At 42.2% G+C, this 19,189-nt stretch overlaps 1 protein-coding gene across 2 annotated transcripts in view; it reads right to left on the minus strand.

Moving 5' to 3' along the window:
• Nucleotides 1–18,218, minus strand: part of RIMS3 (regulating synaptic membrane exocytosis 3) — a 223,527-nt gene extending 205,309 nt beyond the window's left edge. Inside the window, exon 1 of one of the 2 annotated variants that reach the window (XM_069756982.1) lies at nt 18,017–18,218. The gene's annotated coding sequence lies outside the window, so the exon portion shown is untranslated. The remainder of the gene's footprint in view (nt 1–18,016) is intronic. The other variant, XM_069756983.1, reaches the window with a different exon arrangement.
• Nucleotides 18,219–19,189: the final 971 nt, after the last annotated feature.

Consider the following 19,189-nt stretch of genomic DNA (forward strand, 5'->3'; position numbering starts at 1 on the left):
TTTTTCATAAATAATCGCAAGTAATATCGAAGAAATGTTACCACTAACGTGAAGTACAATATGTCACGAAAAAACAATCTCAGAATCAGCGGGATCCGTTGAAGCGTTCCAGAGTTATAACCTCATAAAGTGACAGTGGTCAGAATGGAAAAAATTGGCTCGGTCACTAAGTACCAAATTGGCTCTGTCACTAAGGGGTTAATAAAAAGTGTTAGCATGAATAAAATAGTCATGTAATATATTACTTTATGTCTAACCCTCCCCAGTAATGATTTTCTTGTTGCAGACACAGTCACTTCCAGGATATAAGCAGCCTATGCCTGGACTGGTATGAAGAGGTGACTGCACTAAAGTCGGAACACTCTCATTTATTCACACAAAAAAAATAATTTGCCAAACAGCAGATGTCAACGAACAGTCTTATCATGTTCAAATAAATTATGCAAAAGAATCTATGTGTTGTATCTATATATTCAGCTTTGGCTGCTTATAGATGTTTTCATGTCTGCTTGATGTCCTACTAATGACAAGTAGCCTAATGGTCACGGTATTGACCTCTGATGTCTAATTGACTTCTACTTGTCTATATCAGGCTCCTAACAGACATATTTCAAGCTGTTTATGCTTGTTACCCCAATGTATACCTCCGGCAGAAGGATTTGACTTAAGCCACTGTATAGGCATATAGTGCTTACATCACCCATAGGACCACATTATATAAAAAACGGTATACTGCTGGTATACATTTTTTTTTGCTCAAACCCTATGTATAGTCTACTATTATTTTTTATAGAGTTGAAAACAAAATGATGCATACCACCCAGTCAAAGGTCAAAAGGACACACTTTAGGCTTCCGATGAGTAAATTAAACCCTATAAATTTGTTAAATGTTTTTCCCAATGAAAGCCATAAAAACATGAGGCTATATTAAAATATGGATCTCAATGACTTTTACTGTAACCATATAGTTTCCAATAAGTTTTAAAAATGTTTATGTTCTTTCAGGGTACATTCCCATCTAACAAAAATGCAGTATGAAATGCCTTGAAAAAGTATTCATACCCGTGAACTTTTTCACATTTTTTCACGTTATACCCAGAAAATTATATATTTTTTATTTGGATTTTATGTGTTATACCAGCACAAAATAACAAGTATTTGCAAAGTGTAAAGGAAATGATCAATGGTTTTCTAATTATTTTAAAAACATAAATGTGAAAATTGTGACTTGCATGTGTATTCAGCCCCCCTATAGTCTAATACTCCTAAATAAAATCCTGAGTGACCAATTGCCCCTTAAGTCACATAATTAGTAAATCGAGTCCACCTTTGTCATTTATTCTAAGCATTACTATAGCTGTTTTGTGAAGGCTTTTGAGAATACTATGGATCAAACAGCTTCTTGAATACCAAGGAACACACCAGACATGTCAGGGATAAAGTTGAGAAGTGAAGTATACCACGGTTAGGTTATAAAAATATAGCCCAAGCTTCTAACTTCTCATGGAGCACTGTTCAATATATCATCCAAAAATGGAAAGCGTATAGTGCAACTGCAAATCTACCAAACATGGCCGTCCACCTAAACTGACATCCCAAGAAAGGAGAGCTCCAATTAGAGAGGCAGCCAAGAGGCCCATTGTAACTCTGGAAGTGCAGCAGAGATCCACAGCTCAGGTGAGGGAATCTGTCTACAAGACAACTATTAGTCGCATATTCCACAAATATGGCCTTTATGGTTGAGTGGCAATAAGAAAGCCACTTTTGAAAGCAAGCCATAAAAAGTCCTGCTTGCATTTCTCAAAAAAACATGTAGAGGACACAGCTAGCATGTGGAAGAAAGTGCTCTGGTAAGATGTGTCACGGTTCCATCCCTCAGAGTGTCTGGGATGCAGTTACTGACAGTCTGGTATAGGGGTGTGCTGAAGCTGTCCAATCTTTGATTGACAACTTGGCCATCCAATCTGGCACAGGGGCGTGCTTAGGTGTCAGTGTGTTGATTGACAGCTTGACTATCCAATCTGAGGCTGTGAGGCGTTGGCTGTCTCCATGTGTTCATTATTCCAGTTAATTGCCATGCTTCTTAACTGAGCTGTGTCTCCCAGAACTCTGCCAGACATATATTCAGCTTGTGAGGTTTGTTCTTCTGTGCCTTGAGTTCTGTATGCTTGATCTGTTACCGGACCTTGGACTTTGTTCTGACCATCAGCCTGTTTAACCCCTTCTGCTCTGATCCATTATCTTCCTGGTACTTTGACCTTGGAACGTTACCTATCTACACTTTCGCCTCTTCCTTCTGTTTATGACGTACCCTCCTGGCTTCTGACCTTGGACTCCTTGACCACTCTGACTCACGTCTTGGGAATAAGAAGTGACTAGTGTCACAAGATGTGACCGAAGAAGATGTTTTTGGGCTAAATGCAAAACGCTATGTGTCGTAGGAAACTAACAGTGCACATCACTTTGAAAACAGCATCCCGACCATCAAACTGGGTGGTGGAAGCATCATGCTGTGGGAATGCTTTTCTTCAGCAGGGGCAGGGATGCGGTCAGAGTTGATAGGAAGATGGATGAAGATAAATACAGGACAATCCTGGAGCCTGTTAGAGGCTGCAAAAGACTTAATACTGGAACGTAGTTTCACATTTAATCAGGACAATGACACCAAACATGCTGCCACAGCTACAATGGAATAGCTTACATCAGTAGCGTAGCTACTGGGGGGGCAGAGGGGGCCATCGCCCCGGGCCCAGTCACCTGAAGGGGCCCACCGGGAGCCAGGGCAGGGCCACTTCTGTGTCCAGGCAGAACATAGATAGGAGCAGACATTATACTGCTCTGCTCCTATGCTGACGGAGACTCTGCAAGCTGGTTACTAGCACAGTGGCCGGCTGCAGTCTCCCCCCTGCAGTGAATGGTTTTGCCTGTGTCTGACCTGATCATGAAGCTTTTCCCCAGTTTTTCTTCACTCTGTGCAGGATTGGCTAAGGCACGCTGGGTCCTAGTGCCCACACCCCATTTCACCTAGACACTTCCTGGTCCTGCCTGCAATAATTATCAGTAAGTGCTGGGGATGGAACATGTTAGGTTTATTAAATTCAGGTATGTCACTGTGATGTGAATGTGAGACCATGGGGGTATTGTGGGGGCTGAAAGTGGGTGAGGGGGGAGGAGGGGAGACAGGGCACTGAGGGGTAAATGTGAGACCATGGGGGTGTTGTGGAGGAGGGGAGACAGGGCACTGAGGGGTAAATGTGAGACCATGGGGGTGTTGTGGAGGAGGGGAGACAGGGCACTGAGGGGTAAATGTGAGACCATGGGGGTGTTGTGGAGGAGGGGAGACAGGGCACTGAGGGGTAAATGTGAGACCATGGGGGTGTTGTGGAGGAGGGGAGACAGGGCACTGAGGGGTAAATGTGAGACCATGGGGGTGTTGTGGAGGAGGGGAGACAGGGTACTGAGGGGTAAATGTGAGACCATGGGGGTGTTGTGGAGGAGGGGAGACAGGGCACTGAGGGGTAAATGTGAGACCATGGGGGTGTTGTGGAGGAGGGGAGACAGGGCACTGAGGGGTAAATGTGAGACCATGGGGGTGTTGTGGAGGAGGGGAGACAGGGCACTGAGGGGTAAATGTGAGACCATGGGGGTGTTGTGGAGGAGGGGAGACAGGGCACTGAGGGGTAAATGTGAGACCATGGGGGTGTTGTGGAGGAGGGGAGACAGGGCACTGAGGGGTAAATGTGAGACCATGGGGGTGTTGTGGAGGAGGGGAGACAGGGCACTGAGGGGTAAATGTGAGACCATGGGGGTGTTGTGGATGAGGGGAGACAGGGCACTGAGGGGTAAATGTGAGACCATGGGGGTGTTGTGGAGGAGGGGAGACAGGGCACTGAGGGGTAAATGTGAGACCATGGGGGTGTTGTGGAGGAGGGGAGACACGGTACTGAGGGGTAAATGTGAGACCATGGGGGTGTTGTGGATGAGGGGAGACAGGGCACTGAGGGGTAAATGTGAGACCATGGGGGTGTTGTGGAGGAGGGGAGACAGGGCACTGAGGGGTAAATGTGAGACCATGGGGGTGTTGTGGAGGAGGGGAGACAGGGCACTGAGGGGTAAATGTGAGACCATGGGGGTGTTGTGGAGGAGGGGAGACAGGGCACTGAGGGGTAAATGTGAGACCATGGGGGTGTTGTGGAGGAGGGGAGACAGGGCACTGAGGGGTAAATGTGAGACCATGGGGGTGTTGTGGGGGCTGAAGATGGGTGAGGTGGGACAGGGCACTGAGGGGGTGGATGTAAGTTGATGGGGGCATTGGGGCTGAAGTGGGGGAGTGGGAACGTGGCACTGGGGGCTGAATATTGTAATGTTTTGTTATGATATTATATGTACGTACTCCATCACGTAATATTTGCTGTCTGGGGAGGCTGGAGATGGGGGTTAGGGGCTTTTGATAAGAGCCACCTGGGTCTTTTATGAGTATTAGTATAAGGAGCCCCCATACAGTAATCAAGAGCTGCATCACATTTACAGCACCACTCCAGCATTTTTTTTTATTTCACTGCAGGAGCGGTGCTGAAAATCTAAGTCCCCTGCCCTCTGTCTGATACTCACCTTCTGGCGTTTTCATCTGTTTTAGTCTCCGCTCGGCTCCATCTCCTGCAGTTTGTGACCTGTCCGCTGTTCCAGTGTTTCATGGAGCAGCGCATAGGTCACTAATCCATGTGAGTCTGTGGGAGCCTCGTTCTGGCCTCTTTCTCACTCTCAGGGTCTGTGCACACGTTGCGGATTTGGCTGCGGATCCGCAGCAGTTTTCCATACGGTGTACAGTACCATGTAAACCTATGGAAAACCAAATCCACAGTGCACATGGTGCAGAAAATACAGCGCGGAAACGCTGAGTTGTATTTTCCGTAGCATGTCAATTCTTTGTGCGGATTCTGCAGCATTTTACACCTGCTCCTGTATAGGAATCCACAGGTGTAAAAACGCAGGTGAAATCCTCACAAAAACGCAGGAAATCCACGGTAAATCCACAGGTAAAACGCAGCACGTTTTACCTGTGGATTTTGCAAAAACGGTGTGGAAAAATCCGCAACGTGTGCACATTGCCTCATAGTCTTACATTGAGCGCTTGTGACATAGCTTCTAACTTCTGGCCTGTCAGAAGCTGCGCGCTCACAAGTTTGAGCCGCGGCATTGCAGCAGTGCCACAAAATAGTGAATACGCCAGAGGATGAGTAACTGACCGGGGACTTGCGCTTCAAACACCACTCCAGCGGTGGAAAAAAAAGCCCTCCTCGAGTGGTGCTTTAATAATTTAATAATAAACAATTTATTACTATAAATTTGATAAAGGTTTGGAATAAATATCTGCAGTCACTTTATGTGACTGCAGACTGCCAAATCATGACAGGGAGCTGTGGGCCCATCATACTGTGTATAAGGGAGCTGCGGGCCCATCATACTGTGTATATGGAAGCTGTGCCTGGCCCCATCATACTGTGTATAAGGGAGCTGTGCCTGGCCCCATCATACTGTGTATAAGGGAGCTGGGGGCCCATCATACTGTGTATAAGGGAGCTGCGGGCCCATCATACTGTGTATAAGAGAGCTGCGGGCCCATCATACTGTGTGCAAGGAAGCTGCGGGCCCATCATACTGTGTATAAGGAAGCTGCGGGCCCATCATACTGTGTATAAGGAAGCTGCGGGTCCATCACACTGTGTATAAGAGAGCTGCGGGCCCATCATACTGTGTGCAAGGAAGCTGCGGGCCCATCATACTGTGTATAAGGAAGCTGCGGGCCCATCATACTGTGTGCAAAGAAGCTGCGGGCCAATCATACTGTGTATAAGGGAGCTGAGGGCCCATCATCCTGTGTATAAGGAAGCTGTGGCCCCATCATACAGTGTGTAAGGGAGCTGCGGGCCCATCATACTGTGTATAAGGGAGCTGCGGGCCCATCATACGGTGTATGGGGGAGCTGTGGCCCAATCATACTGTGTATAAGGAAGCTGTGCCCCCATCATACTGTGTATAAGGAAGCTGTGGCCCAATCATACTGTGTATAAGGAAGCTGTGGCCCATCATACTGTGTACAGGAGAACTGTGAGGGACATCATACTGTGATAAGGGAGCTGCGGGCCCATCATACTGTTTATAAGGGAGCTGTGGCCCCATCATACTGTGTATAAGGAAGCTGTGCCCCCATCATACTGTGTATAAGGAAGCCGTGGACCCACCATACTGTGTATAAGGGAGCTGTGGACCCACCATACTGTGTATAGGGAACTCTGAGGGCATATTGTGCATATCGGAGCGGTTGGCCCATTACACTGTATATAGGGGAGTTCTGGGGGGGCATTATACTTTCTATAGTGGAGCTCTGTCAGCATTATACTGTGTAAGGTTGCCTTCACACTAGCAGTATTTGGTCAGTATTTTACATCAATATTTGTAAGCCAAAACCAGGAGTGGGTGATAAATCCAGAAGTGGTGCATATGTTTCTATTATACTTTTCCTCTGATTGTTCCACTCCTGGTTTTGGCTTACAAATACTGATGTAAAATACTGACCAAATACTGCTAGTGTGACGGCAGCCTAAAGGGGAGCAGTGAGAACATCATACGGTGTATAGGGGAGTTAAAGAATCATCATACTGTGTATAGGGGAGCTGTGGGGGCTTTGTACTGTGTATATGGAAGCTCTGAGCTCACCATACTGTGTATAATGGAGCAGTACATGAGGGAACTTAGGGGACATTATTAAATGTAAAGTGGGCACTTAAGCATTACTGTACTGTTATAGGGGCACTCAGAGTATTGCGACCATCAAAGTGGCATATTGTCACAATATGGCTGTAAAATCAATGTTCGTTTTTATCTATAGGTTTATTTTCAATAACAGCTCAGTCATATTCTGAGGTTCCACTATATTCACAATTAGAGTGCGCAACCGTAGCTGTAATCAAGGTTAGCTGGTTAGGGGCCCACTCAGATGTTTCGCCCCCCCCTAAGTTGAAACCCTAGCTACGCCTCTGGCTTACATCAAAGCATACTCATCGGTTTGAATGGTCCAGTCACAGTCCAGGTCTAAATCTCATTGAGAATCTGTGGCCAGATTTGAAAACTGCTGTTCACAGGCGCACTCCATCTAATCTCACTGAGCTAGAACAAGTTTACAAAGAAGAATAGGCAAAAACAGACAGCCTCCAGATGTGCAAAGTTGGTAGAGACATACTTCAAAAGACTTGCAGTAGTAATTGTAGTGAAAGATGGTCCTACAAAGTATTGACTCAGGGGGACTGAATACAAATGCACATGACAATTTTCAGGTTACACTTGCTAATTTGTGTTGGTATATCACGTTAAATCCCAACAAAATACATTTATGTTTGTGGGTTAATGTGAAAAAATTTAGAAAACTTCACTGAGTATGGATACTATGCCAAAGCACTGAATTTTTCATCAAGATTTCCGATGTGATTTTACCACACCTTTTTCACAAATATCTGGATCGGTAAATAGCAGTGAGAATTTTGATGCAGTATTCCCACTCCAGGAGTGTAAGGGTATGTGCACACGTATTCTGGAGGACTGTGGATTTTTCCGCAGCGGATTTGGAAAAACCGCAGTACAAAACCGCTGCGGTTTTTCTTGCGGATTTATCGTGGTTTCTACTGCGGATTCCACTGCGGCTTTACACCTGCAGTTTTCTATTGGAGCAGGTGTAAAACTGCAGCGGAATCCGCACAAAGAATTGACATGCTGCGGAAAATAAACCGCTGCGTTTCCGCGCGTTTTTTTCCGCAGCATGTGCACTGCGGATTTTGTTTCCCATAGGTTAACATGGTAATGTAAACTCATGGGAACCCACTGCGGATCCGCAGCAAAATCAGCCCTTAATGTCCAGTGGGAACGAACTCCAACAAGAAAGAATATTAGCAGCAGACTACTCTGTTATGGACATTAAGGTGCAAACTCTGATGTAGTGAAACCTAGCGCCAGTGTGAACGGTGCCTTATAATGCTAGACCATAGCAGGAAAGTGTAAAATCTATAATAAAATGTATATTGGGACTGTGCATTATCATTACTTACACTGAGTATTAATTCATGAGGCCTATGGTGCACTTGTGAGGTTTATTAAAATATCCACAGCTGCTTTAGAAGTACGGAATTAGTAAGAAGCTATGGTATATGATATTGTTTTTCATATTTAATTTGATCATCCTACAAAAAAACAGCAGCGACTTCCACAGGAAATAAGAAATAGGAATGTTTGCTACAGGAATCACAACCACTTTATCTTTGACATGTCTCTTTTCCACTTGAAGCTTAATTCCTGCTTTTTCCACCTCGGTTGTATGTGTTCTATACGTCATTATTAGTGTGAAGGTGAGATGTTCCCATACCGTGTTCCTCACAATCTCTTAATAGTATTCTCTCTTCACACCAGCACACCAACACTTTGTAAAGCTGAACTGGGCAGGAGGCTTCAACCCTTGTAACTGCGTGCCAGCTTTATATTCCAGCACACAGCACTGAACGGAATGGCTGCAACTCAAAAAGTCTACTAAACTTGCGGTGTATGCCAAGTGTGTCATAGTCATAACTTTATGATGTCTCCATCAGATATGGATTTATGTCATTAGCAATTCCCATTTGTCTGTGGACATTAGCCAATTGAAGGATTAACGCTCATTTCCACATCTCCCAGTTAAAATTGACAGCATCCCTCTAGGTTTTAAATGGAAGCTACCATTAGAGAGTAACCTATTGCTTTAATCCAATTTTGATGTTAAATGTATTTAAAAAAAACATTTTTTTTACATACCGCAATCTGTATTTAAATAAAAAAAATAGAAATCTTGCAATATCGACATTAGCCACTGGGGCTTTTTTGAGTCCAACTTCCGGAAGTTTCAGGAAACAACACACGTCCATAGCCACAATAGTGTCAGACCTGGCCTCTATTTTTTGCATTAAAGTGTCTAATGATCCTGTGCAAAGTTCATTGCATAGAGGTGTTACCTGTCATTGTAAGCCAGCCTCTAATGATAAGGAAACTGTTATAAACTCTGACTGAAAGAACAGGCCACTGTGTAAATTGTAAGATTACTCAGTTTTGCTTTTTAGAGATTGTGGTATGAAAAAAAAAATTGACAAAAAGTTTTTAAAAAGACGTAACACAAAAACCTAATTTAGACAATAGGTCATTTTTTTAGGATAGTTTCCCTTTAATGGGACTGTAGTGCTCTGTAGTACTGCTAGCCAGTGTACTCAACTGAAACGGTTGCAATTCTCACACGACAGAAAGATGTTAGAACCGTATGCTGTAACCAGGGTGCGATCGCCATTGCATTTTTTTATCCTATATTATTTTGACAACCAGATAGGCATGTCTGGTTGGGTAATTGGGCTATGAATTGCTGAGAGCGCAGTCTTTAATTTAGTGCCTTGAGCATGACTAACTGTGGGCTACAGGCTGTCAGTAACCACAGATAAACAGCATAAGGGTAGGGTCACACGAGCGTAGCTTCTCTCCTCTGAATCTTTTATGTCACTCCGATCAAACTCTGATCTGAGTTTGAGAAGAGTGTCAGCTTAGTATGATCACATTTTCTAGGAGGAGAGAACCGTAGCACAGATGAAAAGATGGAGAAGAAGATTTCTCCATCTTCTCCATTGTGTCAGTTTGGGGAAATCAGACTGCATTCGGATGTCATGAGTGCAGTACAGTGATTTCAATAGACTTGAATAGGTCAGTGATTTGAACTACAAATCGCAGCATGCTGCGATTTTGTTTCTCATGCCAAATCAGCATGAGAAAAAAACGCTAATCAGTATTGCCCCATTGAATAACACTGGACCGAGTGCTGTCTAATAAAACACCAGATAGCTCTTGTCTGATGTATACGGTGAGTCGTGTCAGTGAGCCATCAGACTCGTTCCCTGGCCTTTTGCGATAACCTGCATTATAGTTGAGCTATTGTTGAGCAACACTGCTGACATCTGACACCAAAGAATCTCAGGACTCCTATGGACATTGGCAGAGATATACAGTATACAGTAAAAGGTATGGAGGCGCATATGCACGTGCGTCTCATCACCACTTTTAGTCCAGGCTGTCAAGCAAGACGGCACCTCGGACTCAGCACTCATGTATTGACTTTTTGTCTTCTCGTCCGAGTTTTTCTGTAGGACAACAGTAATGGGCATCTTATGTCTTAAAGATCCCCCAAAGGACCAATGAGTAATTCAGTTTGTTCCCTGCTGAAATATTTATGCACCGCATTACTAATTTTTATCAATATAAGACATGAAGAAAAAAATCTGCTCTTTTTCTGACACATTGGTCTGTACTATATCAAAGCCTTGAATGGTGGAGCAAAATATATGGAATAGATTGTACATATAAGCTAAAAGACTGTGACATAGCCAGTAAAACCCAACATATGTTACAATGTTACTAGTGACTTAAATATTATTAATAGGTGTTTGGAAACACAAGCATTTTAGTAGAAAGGTGTTAAGATGAACCTTTAAGCAAGGTATACTACACAGCTGGAGACGCTAGTCGCCTTTCATGCAGATCACCAGGGAAGTCATACATCTCACACAGACAGGTGCTTCTCACAAAATTAGAATGTCATGAAAAAGTTAATTTATTTCAGTTCTTCAATACAAAAAGTGAAACTCATAGATTATATAGAGTCGTTACAAACAGAGTGACCTATTTTAAGTGTTTATTTCTGTTAATGTTGATGATTATGGCTTACAGCCAATGAAAACCCAAAAGTCATTATCTCAGTAAATTAGAATACTTTATAACACCAGCTAGAAAAATGATTTTAAAATCTGAAATGTTGGCCTACTGAAATGTATATTCAGTAAATGCACTCAATACTAGGTCAGGGCTCCTTTAGCATCAATTACTGCATCAATGCGGTGTGGCATGGAGGCGATCAGCCTGTTGCACTGCTGAGGAGTTATGGAAGCCCAGGTTGCTTTGATAGCAGGCTTCAGCTTGTCTGCATTGTGGGGTCTGGTGTCTCATCTTCCTCTTGACAATACCCCATAGATTCTCTATAGGGTTAAGGTCAGGCCAATTTGATCGTCAATCAAGCAAAGTGATACTGTTGTTTGTAAACCAGGTATTTGTACTTTTGGCAGTTTGGACAGGTGCCAAGTACGGAAAATGAAATTTCCATCTCCAAAAAGCTTGTCGGCAGAAGGAAGTATGAAGTGCTCTAAAATTTCCTGGTAGATGGCTGCGCTGACTTTGGTCTTGATAAAACACAGTGGACCTACACCAGCAGATGACATGGCTCCCCAAACCATCACTGATTGTGGAAACTTCACACTAGACCTCAAACAGTTTGGATTGTGGCCTCTCCACTCTTCCTCCAGACTCTAGGACCTTGATTTCCAAATTAAGTGCAACATTTACTTTGCTTGTGGAGTGTCAGTGACTGCCTGATGGCCACCTGTCAAGTCAGCAGTCTTCCCCATGATTGTGGAGCCTACTCAAACAGACTAAGGGACCTTTTTAAACGCTTAGGAAGCCTTTGCAAGTGTTTTTTGTTAATTATTCTAATTTACTGAGATAATGACTTTTGGGTTTTCATTGACTGTAAACCATAATCATCAACATAAACAGAAATAAAGACTTGAAATAGATCACTCTGTAATGACTTTATACAGTATATATATGTATAATCAGTATATATGATACAGATATGTATATCAGTTTCACTTTTTGTATTGAAGAACTGAAATAAATTAACTTTTTGATGATATTCTAATTTTGTGAGAAGCGCCTGTATATTGTGCATCTGCCCTATATTTCAGATGCACTTTTTTCCAGGTCAGATGAAAGTGGTGGCATCTACATATCATTGTCATAGGTCTCTAGTTATCAGATCTTTAACGGCAGAAGATCACCGGTGAGTTATGGTAGAACTGATAAGACGCAATCTGTCATGATCACAGACAAAGGCTTACTACAGACAAACAATGATCAATAATCATTCTGACCGTAGCCGCTCATTACAGCCCCAGTCTCTGGGAGGTTGCATGCATTTTGGGAAGGCTAGATGTGCAGTCTGCCACCTTCTGTCCTCTTCTATACCGTGTCATGTGATCTAGGCACTGCTGCAGTTTACGTATCAGTATTCAGTATGCAGCGCTCATGTACTTCCCGAGCCCACCGGCCTGGAGATGAAAGGGTGAACATGATGCAGGAGCAGTCATAATATGTATCATGGATAGATCACAGGCTAGCCTGTACATTCTCAACATTGCCATGAATGAGTCAAGATGTAACACATTATAGCTCAGGTTTATGGGGCAAGGTGAAGACGCTAAAGGGGGCACGTTATACAAAGGCCATATGTATTAAAGGGATACATATTATTAGCCTGTGAATCACTGCTGGTGTGTTCAAGAAGGGGTCAAAATGAGGAGAGGTGATTAATTTATTTTGCTCTATGTAAGGGATCAATGAAATTGAGCAAGCCTATGTACTATTGATAGGAAGCTACTGTGAGACCAATTATACAGGCGTCTTACAAGCTACGGGGGATTAGAAGGAGAAACAAGGTGAGGGGGCATTCATTATTAACAGTTTCATCTGGATACAAGGTGGCCTCACACAGTTAGCACCAGATTTATTTAACACATACTTATGCCATCCTCAGGTTTTGTCAATATGGACAAAAGGCAGAATTTGCGCGTGAAACGTCCAAGTTTACTATATATCTACTCCTTTCCTAGGCCATATGTAAGGACAGGGGATGCTCTAGGGGTAAAGCTCAGGGCTGGAATAGGCAACAGTAAAATGTCCAAGATGAAAATGTCAGGGAGGCTTCAGTGTGCTGGGATGCACCTGTCAGTCATATGATGTCAGCCATTGTAAGAATGATACAATAGGGATATCTGGCACAAGTAACATATATATATATATATATATATATATATATATATATATATATTATATATACACAAACACACACAAAACAACATGCACACATAATACATAAATAGTTAACAGAGGTGCAATGTTTGCAGACAGAACAATAGAGACATGCACGTGTGAGTGTGTAAAAAGACGCACAAATATATATGTACTAGATTGTGGCCCGATTCTAACGCATCGGGTATTCTAGAATATGCATGTCCCCGTAGTATATGGACAATGATGATTGGTCGAGGCAACTTTTATGACATCATCGTCGCCATGGCAACCATTACGACATCTACGTCGATACTGTGCCCGTCGCTGATTGGTTGAGGCGAATTCGCGGCAGACTATGCCCGTCGCTGATTGGTCGAGGCAACCTTTATGACATCATCGTCGCCATGCTGTGCCCATCGCTGATTGGTCGAGGCCTGGCGGCCTCGACCAATCAGAGACGCGGGATTTCCAGGACAGACAGACAGACAGAAAAACCCTTAGACAATTATATATATAGACTAGATTGTGGCCCGATTCTAACGCATCGGGTATTCTAGAATATGCATGTCCCTGTAATATATGGACAATGATGATTCCAGAATTCGCTGCAGACTGTGCCCGTCGCTGATTGGTCGAGGCAACCTTTATGACATCATCGTCGCCATGGCAACCATTATGAGATCATCGTCGCTGTGCCCGTTGCTGATTGGTCGAGGCCTGGCGGCCTCGACCAATCAGAGACGCGGGATGTCTACGTCCTTTATGACATCATCGTCGCTGTGCCCGTTGCTGATTGGTCGAGGCCTGGCGGCCCCGACCAATCAGAGACGCGGGATTTCTACGTCGATGCTGTGCCGGTCTCTGATTGGTCGAGGCCTGGCGGCCTCGACCAATCAGAGAGCCGGGATTTCCAGGACAGACAGACAGACAGACAGACGGAAAAACCCTTAGGCAATTATATATATAGATATATACATATTTAACTAACATTACAAAATTCACACATATATACACATACCCACACTGTATATACATACACACATTTACAGTATACACACAAATACATACATTCATACAGTTTACGTACACAGACATATTACACAAGCACACACATACAATATATACACACTTATGTATACACACACAGTACATACATACACATATACAGTATACACACACATACATACAGTATCTAGACATATTACACACACATCTATATATATAATTGTCTAAGGGTTTTTCCGTCTGTCTGTCTGTCTGTCTGTCTGTCCTGGAAATCCCGGCTCTCTGATTGGTCGAGGCCGCCAGGCCTCGACCAATCAGCAACGGGCACAGCGACGATGATGTCATAAAGGACGTAGACATCTCACGTTTCTGATTCAGCGACGGGCACAGTATCGACGTAGATGTCATAATGGTTGCCATGGCAACGATGATGTCATAAAGGTTGCCTCGACCAATCAGCGACGGGCACAGTATCGACGTAGATGTCATAATGGTTGCCATGGCGATGATGATGTCATAAAGGATGTAGACATCCCGCGTCTGATTGGTCAAGGCCTCGACCAATCAGCAACGGGCACAGTATCGACGTAGATGTCATAATGGTTGCCATGGTGACGATGATGTCATAAAGGTTGCCTCGACCAATCAGCGACGGGCACAGTCTGCCGCGAATTGTGGAATCATCATTGTCCATATACTACTGGGACATGCATATTCTAGAATACCCGATGCGTTAGAATCGGGCCACAATCTAGTCTATATATATAATTGTCTAATGGATTTTCCGTCTGTCTGCCTGTCTGTCTGTCCTGGAAATCCCGGCTCTCTGGCGGCCTCGACCAATCAGCAATGGGCACAGCGACGATGATGTCATAAAGGACGAAGACATCATGCGTCTCTGATTGGTCGAGGCCGCCAGGCCTCGACCAATCAGCAACGGGCACAGCGACGATGATGTCATAATGGTTGCCATGGCGACGATGATGTCATAAAGGTTGCCTCGACCAATCAGCGACGGGCACAGTCTGCCGCGAATTCTGGAATCATCATTGTCCATATACTACGGGGACATGCATATTCTAGAATACCCGATGCGTTAGAATCGGGCCACAGTCTAGTCTATATATATAATTGTCTAAGGGTTTTTCCGTCTGTCTGTCTGTCTTTCTGTCTGTCTGTCTGTCCTGGAAATCCCGCGTCTCTGATTGGTCGAGGCCACCAGGCCTCGACCAATCAGCGACGGGCACAGTATCGACGTAGAAATCCCGCGTCTCTGATTGGTCGAGGCCACCAGGCCTCGACCAATCAGCAACGGGCACAGCGACGATGATGTCATAATGGTTGCCATGGCGACGATGATGTCATAAAGGTTGCCTCGACCAATCAGCGACGGGCACAGTCTGCCGCGAATTCTGGAATCATCATTGTCCATATACTACGGGGACATGCATATTCTAGAATACCCGATGCGTTAGAATCGGGCCACAATCTAGTACAGTATAAACAGACATATACACACATAGTGTTTATATACATAGACATGTTACACATGTACACACATACAGTATATACATAGACATACACAAATTTAGTTTATATATATATATATATATATATATATACATAGACATACACACACATACAGTATATATACATAGACCTATTACAAACACACATAAAGTATATACATAGACAAATATACACACATACAGTATATATACACGGACATATATACATAGACAAATACAGCATATATACATAGACATATTGCACATAGATATTGTATACATAGACATATATACACATACACACAGTTACAGCATGTATACATAGACATATATACACATATGCACACATACAGTATATATACACAGACATATTACACGTACGTACGCACGTACATACATACATATAGTATACTTACATAGATATATATAGACATACATACACACAGTATATATACATAGACATATTACACATATAGTATACACACATAAACATATAAACACACACATACAGTATATATACATAGATATATTACACATACACGCACATATACACACATACATATAGTATACATACACACATATATAGTATACATAGACATATACACACACATATAGTATACATAGACATATATAGACAAACACATATATAGTATACATAGACATTTATACACATGCACACACATATATAGTATACATAGACATATACACACACATATAGTATACATAGACATACACACACACATATATAGTATACATAGACATATATACACATGCACACACATATATAGTATACATAGACATACACACACATATAGTATACATAGACATACACACACATATAGTATACATAGACATATATACACATGCACACACATATAGTATGCATAGACATATACACACACATATATAGTATACATAGACATACACACACACAAATATAGTATACATAGACATATATACACACACATATATAGTATACATAGACATACACACACACATATAGTATACATAGACATATATACACATGCACACACATATGTAGTATACATAGACATATACACACACATAGTATACATAGACATATATACACATGCACACACATATATAGTATACATACATACACACACAGACATATAGTATACATAGACATATATACACATGCACACACATATATAGTATACATAGACATATACACACACATATATAGTATACATAGACATATATACACATGCACACACATATAGTATACATAGAAATACACACACACATATAGTATACATAGACATATATACACATGCACACACATATATAGTATACATAGACATATACACACACATATATAGTATACATAGACATATATACACATGCACACACATATAGTATACATAGACATACACACACATATAGTATACATAGACACACACACACATATATAGTATACATAGACATATATACACATGCACACACATATATAGTATACATAGACATATACACACACATATATAGTATACATAGACATATATACACACACGCACACACATATATAGTATACATAGACATATACACACACATATAGTATACATAAACATATATACACATGCACACACATATATAGTATACATAGACACACACACACATATATAGTATACATAGACATATATACACATGCACACACATATAGTATAGATAGACATATATACACATGTACACACATATATAGTATACATAGACATACACACACATACATATAGTATACATAGACATATATACACATGCACACACATATATAGCATACATAGACATACACACATACATATAGTATACATAGACATATATACACATGCACACACATATATAGTATACATAGAAATACACACACACATATAGTATACATAGACATATATACACATGCACACACATATATAGTATACATAGACACACACACACATATATAGTATACATAGACATATATACACATGCACACACATATAGTATAGATAGACATATATACACATGTACACACATATATAGTATACATAGACATACACACACACACACACACACACATATAGTATACATAGACATATATACACACGCACACACACATATAGTATACATAGACATATATACACATGCGCACACACATATAGTATACATAGACATATATACACATGCACACACACATATAGTATACATAGACATATATACACATGCACACACATATATAGTATACATAGACATATATACACATGCACACACATATATAGTATACATAGACACACACACACATATATATAGTATACATAGACATACACACATACATATAGTATACATAGACATATATACACATGCACACACATATATAGTATACATAGACATATGTACACATGCACACACATATATAGTATACATAGACACACACACACATATATATAGTATACATAGACATATATACACATGCACACACACCACATAAATAACAGAGGTGCAGTGTTTGCAGACAGATCATACAGCAGACATGGCATTTTGCAGCCACGCTTCTTACCAGCTGGCAAGCAGAGTCTTGGTGCCAGGGAGGCGTGGAGAAGAACTGGCTGAAGAAAAATACAAACAGATGCCCCAACTTTGCCTGCTTCCCTCCCTTTCCCCAGCGACCAGACAAGAGGCTGCTGTGGGCATGGAGCAGGGCAGTACCAAGGCAGCAAGTGAGAGACAGCAGGATGGAGTCGGAAGCACAAGGGGCGCCTAATCTTGGAGGGTTTCTGGAGAGATACTGAGGGAGCGCCTGCAAGATTGGTTGCTAAAGCGTCTCCATAGCAACCGAGCTGACCCACTTCTGCAGTAGCCAAATGCTGGGATGAAGATGCCTCATTAACCGCCTCATTGCCTTAACAAGCCTTATACAGGCTGCAGATGCGGTCCATAGCCAGGGAGAGAGGGGTTACTAAAGTTAACCTGTAGAATTTATCAAGAGCTTTGCCTTAAATTCAGCATTCTCAGAGCCACCCTGATGGCGATGGCTTCTCATTTGTTGGTTTGTTATTTACTAGAATATATTACTGTTTATTGATGCCTCAATAACTATGTGGAACTTCGTTTAAAGGGTTATTTCCAAAATAGCAAGTTATCCCCTATCCATAGGACAAGCGATAACGTAGCTGGGACCCCTATAGATCCCGAGAGCCGGCCCCTGCAGAACCCCATTTTGAATTCTTGAATGGAGCGGAGTGGAGCAGCGCCATTCATTGTATGTAGGACTGACAATGAAAGCTATCTTCTATATCCTATGGATAGGGGAAAAAGTAATATTTTGGTAATACCCACCTAAGTGAGGTGCCCTCGGCAGAGTGCAATCAAAAGAAGACTGAAAACAGGTCATTGGCACAAAATGGGCTTAACAGTTTCATGACTTAGGACCACAGATTTTAGGCACATAGTCCAAGACGGCCACCAAAAGATTCAGTATAATTCAAGATTGCCTTTGTTATGGCCATGTCAAATGGTTAAATGATTTTGCGCTAATGTTCTCACACTACCAACACATAAAGGCCATGCTCACACATTCAGTATTTGGTCAGTATTTTACCTCAGTATTTGTAAGGCAAAACCAGGAGTGGTTGGTAAATACAGAAGTGGAACCAGCGTTTTTTTGCAATGCATCACGTGTGAGTAAGAGTTCGTATTGTTGGTATAGGCTTATCTTTTCACACACCTCCTT

The sequence above is a fragment of the Ranitomeya imitator genome, chromosome 3 (genome assembly GCF_032444005.1).
Source record: "Ranitomeya imitator isolate aRanImi1 chromosome 3, aRanImi1.pri, whole genome shotgun sequence".
Lineage (NCBI taxonomy): Eukaryota > Metazoa > Chordata > Amphibia > Anura > Dendrobatidae > Ranitomeya > Ranitomeya imitator.